Source organism: Euprymna scolopes, chromosome 36 (genome assembly GCF_053919585.1).
Source record: "Euprymna scolopes isolate OS-2025 chromosome 36, ASM5391958v1, whole genome shotgun sequence".
Classification (NCBI taxonomy): domain Eukaryota; kingdom Metazoa; phylum Mollusca; class Cephalopoda; order Sepiida; family Sepiolidae; genus Euprymna; species Euprymna scolopes.
This window is the reverse complement of record NC_136517.1, coordinates 11,350,009-11,365,061: the sequence shown is the minus strand read 5'-3', so window position 1 is coordinate 11,365,061 and position 15,053 is coordinate 11,350,009. Positions and strand designations below refer to the sequence as shown.

General features: G+C 32.3%; 1 protein-coding gene across 3 annotated transcripts in view; it reads left to right on the top strand.

The window, feature by feature from the left end:
• Positions 1–15,053, top strand: part of LOC145260335 (uncharacterized) — a 153,586-nt gene that overhangs the window by 15,687 nt on the left and 122,846 nt on the right. For 2 of the 3 annotated variants that reach the window (XR_013864274.1, XM_080118249.1), the window contains exon 1: positions 9,189–9,415. The exons of the other annotated variant lie outside the window; for it this stretch is intronic. The gene's annotated coding sequence lies outside the window, so the exon portion shown is untranslated. Of the gene's footprint in view, positions 1–9,188; positions 9,416–15,053 lie in introns of those variants that run through there. 3 annotated transcript variants of the gene reach the window in all.

Genomic DNA, 15,053 nt, shown 5'->3' with positions numbered 1-15,053 from the left:
GATAACTGTACACGCAGTAACCCTTATCCCTGAGTGGCCTCCGGGCCTTGATAAGTGGTTACCTCCATGTAAAAAAAAAACAGAACAAAACATAGCGATCATAATGGATCTGTATTACAATACGGAACTCTGAGATTAAGTTGGTTACCGGGGTGAAATGAACGACCGAGGTGAAATGAATGACCAGGGTGAAATGAACGACCGGGATGAAACGAATGACCGGGGGAGGGGGGAATAGGCTACTCATCGATATACCTTTTTCCACCAAATTATTTTTCCACGAAGTTGAACACACAAGTATGCAAAAGTAAATTAAATTCATCTTCCAATGTGACGTAATCCCTGTTCTTGGCTGACGATGGCGTCTTAATTATTACCAACATTTAATATAAAATGGGTATAAATGTTACGTTTAGCAAAAGGATAAAATAAAGGATATATACGAAACATGCATGCATATAAAATTGGATTAATGAAACCTTAAAAAATAGAAGGGTCACCAGGTAGCAAGTGCTACTTAAAACATAAACAGAGTTTTATAAATGAAAAAGAAATAAAAACGAAATTTGATAACAAAACATTTTTATACAAGATATCAGAATATAGTAAATGTTATTTTCAGTAAATGTTCATAATTCAAACACGTGTTTGCGTAAAGAAAGTTGAAGAAGTAGTTACAAGTCAAAACGTCCATAGTGTGAATAACCTACATGTGTAAGTAATATACGGATGTGATTATTGGCCAGCGTAGCATTGTGTATGTGTGTGCGTTGGTTTATCTGGTTCTTGTTAATGCGTGTAAATGAGTAGCAATTCGTTTCTGTTCGCCTGACATTGCTAATATGTAGGAAAGTGTGTGCAAGATGAACAAAGCTGGTATGTGAGACATTAAGTCCTTTATTACTTTACCCCCCCCCCGGCCACAAAGGCATGGCAGTGGGGCGTTGAGTAGATGTTCGTGCGTTCTTCCCCACTCTTTATCTGAGCCTAAATCAAAACGTAGATTCCATGAACAAAGCTTCTTTCTTAGAAGTGCACGCCTGTGAAACTTTCTTCTGTTTGCCTGTTTCCCGCCTGACTACAACTTGGATATCTTCAAGTCCAACATAAACAAATTCATGATAAACCGCCCCTTAAATAAGACACTTTATTAAATCTTCACTACTAACGATTACTACGATAACTGTACACGCAATAACCCTTATCCCCGAGTGGCTTCCGGGCCTAGATAAGTGGTGACCTCCATGTAAAAAAAAAATCTACGCAGTCTGAAAATATATCAACAAAAATAAACGAATTAAAAAAGTTTTTATTTTATATATTTTTTTCACATACAAAATAACTAGGGAGTAGGGGAGGTTGTAATGAAACCATATGAGAGAATGAATGAGAAGCAACGATCACTACATTTTGATTACAAGTATTATTATTTTATTGTGTAGATAGTGAAAAAAGGCACAAATATGACAATACTTTTTACTTACAAATGAAATGTAAAGTTTGTAAATGTTCGAATGTCAAAACTTGTGAAGAAATTTTTATCCACTTCTTCCCGTGGAAGGTAATTCTTCGTAGTTAAATACAAGTTACGTATATCAAGTAAAACACTGAAACAATTAAGGAAGAAACAACAACAACAAAAAAAAGGGAGAAAGGAGAAATCTAATTTATTACATATAATGACGGGAAGAAAAGTTTGTGACCTCATAGGGTTGCAAAATATGTTCATCTGGCTTACAAAAATTCTTGTAGTAGCAACTGTTGAAGGGGGAGTATGAAGGGGAAAAAATAGATAGATATAGAGAGAGAGCCAGAGAGAGAGCGAGAGAAAGGGGTGCACTTACTGGCAGCTTCTAGGTGGTTTTATCCAATGGAAACAATATAAAAGTCCCTTTTTTAAGTATTCATAGTCCTCATTTTAATAGTTATCAGTCCTTTTTTATGTACAGAGTCCTTGTTCTTTTGACAATATCTTCCTTGGAGGGTATTTTTGTCGTGTTTTCTTTTAGAGGTAATCCGCCTTTTCTTTTAAACACGTTTCAGTGTTCATTTTTCCTTTGCAGCGTCCTTGCATGCCTTCTCATGAGGTTGAGAAAGTACATTATCTAAAATGAACAAATACTAGTTCATTAAAGCAAACAACGACCGAATAAATCCTTCCAATATTCTTTCTTTTACGAGGATTAAAATCCCATGTGACGCAAGAATATCTTAGTTGATTTTTCAGTTTTCTTAGAAAAACCTTCTTGAGACGAATTTTCTTCATTTAATCCATAAATATGTTTTTCTTGATAATTATAATGTTCACACCCCTCTGCCATATTCTTCATTCAACAATTTTAATGTCTTGTTAGGACGGAGTTGTAGATCATCTTCAATAAACCTGTCGATCTCGTTTTTCCTTGAGACCTTAAAAAGACGTACTCAGTAACTCGATATATCTTTCTTGTTCTCTCAAAGAAGTCCTTTCTGCAACTGAAGATATTAATTTAAAAAAAGTCCAGCACGAACTCCAATTTGGCGCAAAAAACGTCCCTTCCAATCAACGTGCATAAGGCAGTCACATGAGGTAAAAAAGTGGGGAGAAAAGCATGAAAACTAGGGAAGGTGCAGGAAAGAAGGAAGGGAGGAAGGAAGGAGCAAAAGAAAGAAAGAAAGAAAGAAAGAAACAAACAAACAAACAAACAAACAAAGATGGTAGAAATAATTTCCACACTTGATTTAATTGTTAATTCCGCCAGTTCGTACAATTACGACCAGTCTACCTTAAAAAAAAGCAATTGACAACAATGGCGAGACACCCAAGCCATCGATCAGAATAGTCTGAGCTTAAAAACTTATGTTTTCAAAGAGATTGAGTTCGGTGACTCGTTCCCCGAATGTATTGGGCAGGAGGAAATTAGTCGCGCTACATAAGCGTTAGCGGCAGTTATAAGAAATATGCAACTAACTAAGGGCGACAATTCGCCATATGGCTATTATTAAACTGGAAGTTGCTAACAGATTGTGTCTGTGTATGGGAACTTCTGCTGATACCAGGATTTTGCGAATTTGTTTCTTACAATACTCCAAATAGTCGGAAGCTAAAAAAGGTGAACAATTAGGCATGACGTAGCACAGGGTTTTCACACACACACATACACACACACACACACACACACACAAAAAAAAAAAAATTTGGAAGTGTCAAAATCTGCAATGTTGATGAGAAAATTCTGCACGGTTGGTTGAAAGTGATCGGTGCGTGTAAGTGGGGCTGCACGATTGTTTGCGTTCTTCGTCTGCAAGTGCGTTTTCAGAGTTCAAGAGATGGATGCAAGTGAGTCTGCACGTTTTGATTATGTCGTCTATGTTGTGGAGTGAATTGTCGAGATTGGTGGTAGACTATGGTCGAAGTCAGTTGTGCAAGGTTTGCAAGTATGTACTGTTGTTGGAGCGTGCTATTCGAAATGATGCGTTAATTGAATCATCGAATGACCAGTTGTTAGTTTTTCAATGTGCGTGTTGCAGGTTAACTCGTCTTAAACTGGTGCAACTTCTTCAATCGTGATTGTTAGTGAATATTTGTAGATTTTTATCGTGCTTAATGAATGTCCGTGAGGGTTCAGTTGTCGCGTCTGTTGTTGGAGAGAGTAGGTGAGCCTTGAATGGTGTTGTTGATGCTTATTAAGCTTAACTTTTCACATCTAGTATGAAGTCAAGGGCCCGGTGTTAATTTTGGGCTGTGTTTGTTGAGAGATACGACAGTCGTGGTTGGTTAAGTCTGGGCGAAATGTTATCTTCTCCAGTTGCTGCCTGTGTTCAAGGATACTGTTGGTCTTTTCGTCATTTTCTCTGCCTGTGTCTAGGCGGAATGTGTGTGTATGTGTGTCTGTGTACGCTCGCGCGTGTTTTAGTTGGTTTCTTTTTTTAAGTTTGAGTGCAAAAATTGTAATGTCCACCATATTTATTTTATTATACTACGCGGTAATGGTGAATAAAAGGAGAGCCTAACTTTCAAACACACTGGAAGTTAGCACATTCAGGTATGGAAATACAGAATCGATAAAATTTCCTAATATATTTTATGTTTTTTTTCCACCCCATTATAATAAAAATATATAAAAATACGCAAGCATTTTTATCAATTTTTATTTTTTAATCGCATATATATATATATATATATATATATATATATATATATATATATATATATATATATATATATATATATATATATATATAATGAAAATTACAATTGAATTTACCAAAATGATCCAAGATGGTAAAATTAAAGTAAATTTTTATTTTCCTTTTAGTGTCGTTTAACAACTCTTGCTGACATTTTTTTAAGTGATGACCTGTACATTTCAGTTGACCTATATTATTTTGCCCTATATATATTTTCGCGCCTTTAACATTTCCTGTCTGGGTCATTTTGACTTTGTTTCCCTTTATTTTATATTTTATATTTAACTTTATCATTTTTTTCTCTCCTTTCTCTTCCCAGATCTTTTTTATTTATAGTTATGCCTCGGAAGCAGAGTGAAAAGCATATCTTATTTTTCTTTTATTAATATTATTTTTTTTCCTTATACACATTTTTGTGAATTATTCCATGAATTTCTGCCTTTGGATTATTATGGACCATCTTCCAATTACGGGATTTCCTTGGATTTTACTTGTACAAATGGAAATTCTTTTAACTTTCCTGAAGTTTTACATTTGGATTTTACCGTCACTGGATTTTTTTATCTTCCACCAGACTATCCATTCATGTGTAATCACCTTTTTCTTTACCATATTCCCTCTGCTTAACTTATTTTGTTTTCAAGTAAGATCTTTGACTTACTTGTTGTTTCATCAAATACTTCTGCATGCAAAATCCGATACCGCATTTTGCTAATTCCTACCCTCTGATGAGAAGGAGAGTATTTCTTCGAAACTCCGCGGATTAAGGACTGGACTATCCATTTATCTAGTGTTTCCTTTTCAGATTAAATATGTTTTAACTCATTTCAGAGTGTTTTTTAACATATTTTATTAACTGTTTGCTCATATATATATAAACATATTAACCTAATTAAACATTGTTAAAACTGTAAAAAAAATATGACACATTCTTGTTTTTTCCCCCATGTTTCTGTAAATAAATTTATTTTTAAAATATCTAAATAGTTTAACAAAATATATAACATACTAAACATAGTTATTTGAAAAGATATACGATTTAAAAAATTTATAAAAAAAGTTTACGTATTTTATACATTTTTATTAGAAGGGCGTGAAAAAAAAATAAGCATAAAATATAATTGAGAATTGTATCGATTCTGTGCTTCCATACTTCAATTGAGAGACGCGGGTGCCAACTTCCGGTGTGTTTGAAAGTTAGGGTCTCCTTTCATTCACCATTACCTAATGCGCGCACGTGGTGTGAGAAAAATGTGCGATAACGCCGGTAAATTCGAACGTTTTAAAATGAGCGCCAATTTATATGCTGCGTTCGGAATCACGTGGGCGTCACTATTTGTAGTTCAGCCGGGGGTTACTATTTATAGTATAGATGATGACGAACGATGCCTGTTCACCTTACGTCACGGTTGCCGTTTGTAGTGAAACAAGATGAGAGGATGGATGAGATGAAGAAGCAACGCTCACAACATTTTTATTACAAGTATTATCATTTATGTAGATAGTGAAAACAGCACAAATATGACAATATAGTTTACTTATGAACGAAGTGTACAGTCAAACCTGATTTGATTGTTAATCTCCCTCAGCTCGTACAATTACGACCAACTGACCTTAAAGAAGGCATTTGGCGACAACAGGAGCAAGATGCCTAAGGTATTGATTAGAATAACCTGAGCTTAAAACCCCATGTTTTCAAAGAGATTGTGTCGGGAAGGAGGAAGTTATCTGTTCTACATAATTGTTTCCAGCGGTTATAAGAACTATGGGCTACAATTCGCTATATGGTTATTATTAAACTGGAAGTTGCTAGCTGATTATTTCGGTGCATGCGAGCTTCTGCTGATAGCAGAATTTCGCGAATCTTTTGTGGTGTTTTTCCATTTAACTCCCTGATTTATTTATTTTTCCAAATAAGAAGTAAAAAAAAAAAAAAAAACGCGATGTAGCATAAGAAAATTATTCAGTATACTACTACATGCGGAAATTGGGCACATCAAATACAAAAATGCACACTAAAATAACACATGCATATAAATACGCAGATATATACGCACATATATTCGCTCATATCCAATTCGAAAAAAGAAACTTGATATTTTGCAGTATAGACAAAAAAAAAGTGGGGATGACCAAAAACAAATACATAACAAATAAATATTACCAAAGACAAGATACTACCGAATAACAATTATTGAATGGGTTTATACCAATGCTTTAATTAATTTTCGATTTCTGCTCGATTATGGAGAATCCACAAATAGCTGTCTTATGTCAGCTATTTTTTCTTGTTCTGATTTAGGACTGGCAGTATTTTTATTTTTAACTGAATAAACGCTTTAAAATAAGTTTAAACACAGATCATTTTTCTAGGTAGGTAAAATAGTAAATTATCTTGCCTTTGATAACGTTTATTTGGTATATATATATATATATATATATATATATATATATATATATATATATATATATATATATATATATATATATATATACTAGCAGAAGTACCCGTCGTTGACTGGGTTCAAAAACAGCCGACAGAAAATGGACTGTGATTGATGAAAGTATGATAGATTATGAAAAGGAGGAATTGTAAAGAGATAGGTTTTGATATTCCAAAATTTTACCCTAAGCAAAATATGATGAAAGTAAAGATAATTTTCGCGAAAATATATTTTTTTATATCAACTTTGTTTCCATTCGTAGCCAAGAGTGACAAACAAAATGATGTTTCCTTACAAAGAGAAAATGTTATATATATAATAATATAAATATACAAGAAATAAATCTTACTATAGTCAATAAAAGTTACTTTTATGGTAGAAAAGTTCATTGGTTTGTATTTTTAAGTAGTTTGTAAAAAAAAAAAAATATTTTTTTAAATTTACGAACCGGTTTAAAAAAAAATCAAAATGGCAGCGACTTTGAAATGGAGAGCCCCGTTTTCAATTTGAAGGAGGGGCACCTGAGCATTCTGTGTTAACAATTTAAGAGAGTTCCGTCAACGTAAGGAATATTTATAAACATATTTTAATGTTTTCCGTTATTTTGTGCTTGAGGAATATTCGATTATGGCATGTGTAGTTTATATAAAAATTCATTTAAGTAGTTATCGCCTCAAATTTCATTTTAACTTCGGTTCGCTGAAATTATTTCAAGTAAAGAGCATTAAAAACTATTTCAAAACAAAAAAAAAACATGAACTGAACTTTTATTGACTATGGTAACATTTATTTCTTGTATATTTATTTTTCGGGTAGTCGTTTGTTGGCTTTTCTGCTAAACACTCTTACTAAATAATATCGACGAAATATCGAAAACAAAGAAACAAAAACAGTTTTGAAAAATAATGAAGCTTTACTTACTTTAGTAAAATAATCCGAAACAGCAAAATGGGATATTAAAAAAGTAAACACGTAATTACTTTAGTTTTTTAAAGCAAAGAATCGATATAAATATGAATGAGAAGAAAATGACGCCCTTTTCAAGCAGAACAGCTTCGTTTCAGTTTTACAGTATTGAACGGTGTAGTATTGCGTCGTCGGATTCAGGGTTGTACTATTGTAATGTAAAGAACACGCAGGAAAGGTTGTAATCAACTGCATTCCTTCTAGTACACTGACAAAAAAAAAGCTTAAACAGATATATACATAAAAATAAAAGCGTTATGTAAATCTTTTAAAAAGGCACGTAATCACGTGAGCCGGATTTTTTCCTTCTTTTGACACGATAACAAGTAACGTTCTCATTTTTTATTATTTATCTATTTATCTGTTTTCGAAAGAGTGCCACGTGCAAGTGGAGAAAGAAAATATATATATATATATATATATATATATATATATATATATATATATATATATATATATATATATATATATATATATATATAAAGCTGAAGTCTGCCTGTGTGTCTGGTCACGAATAGGCTCCTATTATAGAAAACTGATTACATATAATGATAGAAGATGTATCGAGACACAGGAATGGGTATATTTGATCTGGCATAATGATGATTCATTAAGATTGTGTGGTCTGCGTACGCGCCTGGTCCACAAAGTATGGAAATAAAAATTTTTTAAAAATAACGTTTACAAGTGTTTTTGATATAGATGTACGCCTGACCTCCATAAAATGGAAATAGGCACAAACTTTAATAAAGACTTTTCATATCTATCTGCGTAAGTATACTTTGATAATTATGTTTCAGTTTGAAGAAATATGGTATAATAAAATTATGGGGTGTTCGTTCGGGCCTGACCTCCATAGAATGGAAATATGTCACAAAGTTTAACAAGGTTTTTTAATATAGATCCACAGAATATTGTGATAAGTGTTTCAGTGTGAACAGGTATGGTATAATAAATTATGGAGTTTATCTATTTTATTTTTACTTTCATCATATTTTGCTTTGGTTTTGATACCCTCAAATTCGAAGCTATCTCTTTACAACCCTTCCTTTTCATAACCTATTATACTTTCATAAATCAGAGTCCATTTTCTGTAGGCTGTTTTTGAACCCAGTCAATGACGGATACTTTTGCTAGTATATATATATATATATATATATATATATATATATATATATATATATATATATATATATATATATATATATATACTGCAAAGTACCCCCTCCCCCAAAGAAAAAAGAAAACACTCCAGAAACAAATATAGTTATGATTCAATATAAATCAATAGATAATAATCAGGAAAAAATAATAAAACACGCTCTCAGGTGGGGATCAACTGACAGGGAAGCAATATTTCGCTTGGTACGCACCAACCAAGTTGTTGCTCCCAAATACTTTTCTTCAGTAAAGGCTTCAGTAAGCGTTATTTACAACTGACCCACCAATACACCAGGAAGAGGAAAGATAAAATAAATCGTAGCACAATACCACCAACCACCACCACCACCATCACCACACCACCACCCTTAAACATCTCCCTCCACCACCACCTTTTCTTTTTCGTGAATACTTATTTTTTATCTTCTCTCTTAGTTTCGCCCTTTTGACGTAATAACGACCTGTATTTATTACGAAGTTGACTAATCGTACAGGACTTTTTTAAAACCTTAAACCTGCAAATATTAACTATTGAGTAGTGTCCATATCAACAGAGAGAGGGCGAGCTCAGTGTGTGTGTGTGTGTGTGTGTGTGTGTGTGTGAGAGAGAGAGAGAGAGAGAGAGAGAGAGAGGGGAATAGAGCTGTTGCTGTACGAAAAAGACGACATAGAAGGTAAGTTGTATTTATGAAATGTATATTTAAGAAAAATCAGGCATGTCTTACTATAGACAACGAAGCGAAAAAGTAGCCAAGAAACAAATATACAACAAATAAATGTTACCAAAGGCAAGATAGGTTACTCATCTACCTACCTGGATAAGGTTTTAGTGTTTTACCTTATTTTACAACGTTATTAACTTTAAAACGCAAGTAGTGTCGAGTGCTTAAGTTAAAACGATAAATAAAAACATGCTGACATGAGCCGATCATCTGGTAAGTTTCGATAATCAGTCAAAACTCGAAAATAAAACAAAGAAATCCATCTTAGAAATGTCACAGTGACTTTTATTAGGTGGATTTTGGATTTCTACACGTATTTTGTTTTATTTTTCGAGTTTTAGGCGATCCTAGAAATTCCAAAAATGACAGCCATCTTCGTTATCGTTTTAACGTAAGCGCTTGTCATTACTTGCGTTTCAAACGTAAATGCTTTCAAATAAGTTAAAACATTAAAAAAATTCTCCAGGTAGGTAGAAGAGTAACTTATTTTGCCTTTGGTAACATTTATTTGTTGTATATTTGTTTTTTGACTACCACACTCATACACGACACACATGCGCGAATCTATTTTCAACAACAGACTTCCAGGACAATGGATGTTCTGTTTATCTGTTGTTCTTTTATTATTATTTTTTATTGTAAGCAGAAAATTTTCTGCCAGTTAATAAAATCAGTAAAAATATATTTAAAAAAAATATGAAAGCAAATTCGCGTAAACCATAAAAATATAGTGCTTAGAAAACATTATAAAAATATATTTTTTTCCTCTACCAAAAAGAATATTATAACTATTAAAATGTTAAATAATTATCCTTAGTTTGTTTATGAAAAAAATTTGTTTACATAGATTTATTAAAGGTTTTGAAAAAAGAAAAAAAAAAGCGTTCCCTTTTTGCAGACGAAAACCCCGAACAACTCCTTTGTTTGTGCTTGTCTACATTTGAGCCTATAATTTTTTTTCAGAAAAATCTGTAAAAATCTTTATGATGTACGTAACTGTCATCGCACGAAGATATCATATTCCCAAAATTACGTAAATCGATCAAGTAGATTTTTTTTTTTTTTTTTTTTTTTTTAGAAAATCAAATTTTATGACACATTTTATCGAAGGATTAGTGCACTGCAGTCTGCACCATCTTAATTACAAATCATTGGGAATGTAAGATCAACAAGAGCAGACAATTGACTTTGAAAAAAAAATCTTTCCACCCTCAAAAATCCTTTGAAATTACTACTTTTATAGGTTTTCGAGGACGCTGAAAACGAACGTTTATGAACACAATTTAACATAAAATGAACACCCACACGTTGACCCCAACAAAAAATCTGTTTACATTGGGGGAGGTAGGTGATTTTCTTAAATAAAAAAAACTATTTAATCGATTTCCTAGATTTTTGGGAATATGACATGTTCTGACCGTGACAGTTACGTACATCATAAAGATTTTTAAAGATTTTTCTTGAAAAATTTTTTTTATAAGCCCAAATGTAGACAAGCATCCATTTTTTAAATGTTTATTTACAGAGTGCCATATACGTGCGAAGGTGTTGACCGAAAGCTGTTCCTCTTGTTTCTCCCTTTCTACTGGGGTCTTTAAACCCCTAATTGATCCCACACATGAAATACACGCTAAAAAAAAACTATTCCCCACACGCACATTCATGCATGCACGTACAAGCACACACACACACACACACGCGCACACACACACACACACACACACACACACACACACACACACACGCACGCACACACACACACGCACACACACACACACACACACACACACACACACACACCATGTTTCTTGAATTTTTCATATCTCACTTATTATACTTATTATATTATTATATTGTACGGACAAAATGAATGCCGATGCTGAAAATGTATAAACATTTTGACCCCTCCCTTCACTTAAAACATCACCAAAAGTCAGGAAATTAACCAATTTTAATGAAATTTTCAGTATTTATCAAATAATGATCGCGGAATATAATGAACTAATTATTTTTATTTAAATCTTAGTGGAAATGTATTATTTTGTTTAAACAAAAAATACCTTTACTAAAGTTATGTTTTTCAGTAGTAAATAAAATATGCAAGGATTTATTTTTGTTTTTTTATATAAATAAAGCAGTGTAATTTATAACAATAAAAGAAAATAATAATTTTTACTGGAACATTACGAAAAGCCCCTAAAGTTCGTATTAATGAATTCGATTTCACTCGAAGAAAAATGAATTTCTCGAACTACCGATATTACCATTGAATTAAGCATTGTTTATTTAACATTTTCACAAAAAATTATAATAGCAAAAAAATATTTCTACTTTTTTTTTAAATTACAGGTTTCGCATAATTTTTATGTGCAAGATTTTACTAATTTCCTTGCTCGCAAGAATGTGAAACTTTCGGCGTAACATTTTTTATATAATATTGAACAATAATTTTAAAAAAAATATATTTTAAAACCAGGAACATAGAAAAATAATTAAATAAAAAATTGGAAAAATTTATACAAACGTTCAGAATAGGAATGTACGGATGCACGTCTGAGGGAAAAAAAATTATCACACCCTTTCCTCCCTTTTAATTACATGACATCATTTTCACAGTTTTTCGACTGGCTGAAATTTTGGACCTCCGTATATTCCGTGTTTAGAAAAACTTTAGTTTGCTGCGTTTTGCGAACGGCAGAATCACTCGGTTTGGGGCTAATTAATTCATGTTTTGTACAAACAAGGTGCTTTTTTTATTTAATTCAATATCTTAGGCCCATTTTTGCTCATACCTAAATTATTATACTTACCTTTGTTTCCAATAAACGATGTGAGCAAACAATATGAACACTACACTTGTCAAATGTAAAAATCAAATTTAATAACTTTAGGTACTTGTACAGTTTAATCAAGACATTAAAAATGAAAATATCGAAAAAAGTTTATATTGTACGTATCTGTTATAGAACGAAGTTCTTCGAAAAAAAAAAAATTCACTTAATTTCATCAAGCAGTTTTTTTTTTTTTTTTTTTTTTTTTTACAACGAAGAAACAATTTGTTATGATACCGAGCAAAAGGTTCGATTTTTAGCAAGAAAAACTAGTAATAAAGATGGGGAGGGAGTCTCGGCGCTTTACATTGAGTTATCTCCTCATGGCGTGTTAAAAATTTCCATAATGGCTGACTTCAACGCGCTTTCATAAAAACGTGTTTTTCCACTGTAAAAAAAAAAAAAAAAAAAAAAAAACTACTCGATCAAATTAAATTATTTTTTTTTTCGGAGATCTTCAGTCCAAAGCGGATACGTACAATATAACCTTTTTTCTTTTCGATATTTTCATTTTTTAATGTCTTGATTAAACTGTACAAATACCGAATTTTATTTCATTTTTGCCGAAATTTTATCAATTGCATTTTTTTATTTTTATGTTTTATTTTTTGGGGACGAATTGACGAAGTTTCTGAATAGAAGACGTATCATTTTTATTATTATCTGCATATTAATACCGGAGTACGTTCAACGTACGAATGTATGTGTGGTGTAACTGTGTCCAAATTATAAATCCTATTTATTAAAAAGGAGGATAGAAGGTGATAACTAGGGCTATGGCAACAGAGTATTCTTATCATTGTTTTGACTCTCGGGTATATATCCGACACAGACACAGTTAATCAATCGAGAACCACATCACTCTATATAAAAGCATATAAAATATCAACGAATACACACTCGAGAGCCAAAACAATGGAAAGAATATGCTGTTGTCCTAGCGCTAGTGATAACATACTACGAACATTAAATTAGTATATATTTCTCCAACTTTACAACACGGCAAGGAAGAAGAAAAGAAAAAAAGAAACAAAACAACACACTGAAGATGGAGTATACTTCTGAAATATATTTGTGATAAATTTCAAACAAGTAAAATATTTGTTTATTTTCCTAATATTACGTTGTGATCTGGTTTCAAGCGTACTTGATGCGTATTTTATTTTATTCAAATTAAAAGAACGTTTCTATATGAACTCTCACCCTTGATAGTATATAGATACGTTAATTTAATGTTCGTAGTACGTTATCATCTTCTATCCTCCTTTTTAATAAATAGGATCACCTGATCACCGAAGACGCAATGTATCAAATAAAATTAAATTAAAAAAAAAAAAAAAAAAAAAAAATAATAATAATAATAATAATAATAATAATAATAATAATAATAATAATGATGATGATGATGTCGTCCTTTTGGGCCGTACGTGTAACTAAAATATACTTTGTGATTTTCTGGCTCGGATCCAAGGATAGTATGATTATATACACTATTATTCGCACCACAGTGATAAAATAAAAACAGGTATGATCATCGGTTTTTTCTTACGTGCCCTTAGAATCTGCAGCCCTCAATATCTCGAAAATGAAATCACACATATCACCGAATCACTAAAACTTTTACAATACCCAACTCACCTTATCTCTAAAACAAAGAAAAAAGCCATCAAAATATACTCGAACATAGACAAACAAAAGCAGAACACACCAGATACACCACTACTAAATAGACATCTTCTTATACCTACCCACACTAACAACGACACAATTTGCAATACTCTTAATAATCTAGGCATACAAGCAGTACAAACCACTTCCTTAACTATAAAGCGAACTTTAAAAACTAGCAAGCATTCCGCTGAAATCTCCAAATCCAAAGCCGGTATTTACGCCATCCCATGTAATGACTGCAAAAAATTATACATAGGTGAGACACAGCGAAATTTGGAAATCAGACTAAGCGAACATAAAAGGGACATAAGAAATGCCAACCCCTTAAATGCACTCTTTTCCCACTGTGTCGAACATGGCCACTCTTTCGGCTTTTGGACGTGCAAAAATCTTAAGATCCATCCCAGATAGAGCAAAACGTAGACTTATTGAATCTGCTTTAATTTCAAACATTAACACCATCAAACAAAGAAAAGGATTTTATAATGTAGCCCCAATCATAGGTAATATGATAATAAATGAACAAAACATTAATTTAGATCCTGGGTGATAAAAAAAAATGCATATATGTATATAACCCGACCCCCCTCGACACACACTAGATATAAATTCTCTTTTCATCATGAAATATTTTCTCTCCAGAACAGAAAGAGAACTGAACTTCTCCTCTTTCGCATGTGATATATGACCGTCTTCCTGTACATCCTCGCCTAGAAATCCTGATGATGTCCCCTGAATTAGGGACGAAACGTTGATTTTATTTTTGTTTTTACTCTTTTAGGTTTTTCCTTTTTATTCACGTCTAAAGCATCGTTTATATTTATCTTTTTATCTAAAGCATCGTTTATATTATCTTTTTATTTAACGTCTAAAGCATCGTTTATATCTTGCTTTATTTTATTCATATATATATATATATATATATATATGTGTGTGTGTGTGTGTGTGTGTGTATATACATGCATTCTACATAATTGCGTAGAATTTAAGATGGAAACGTTCTAGCACTCAAAACGATTTATTCTACACAATTATGCAGAATGTAGAAACTACGCATAAATAGAACCCAGCGTGATAGCGAAATTAAA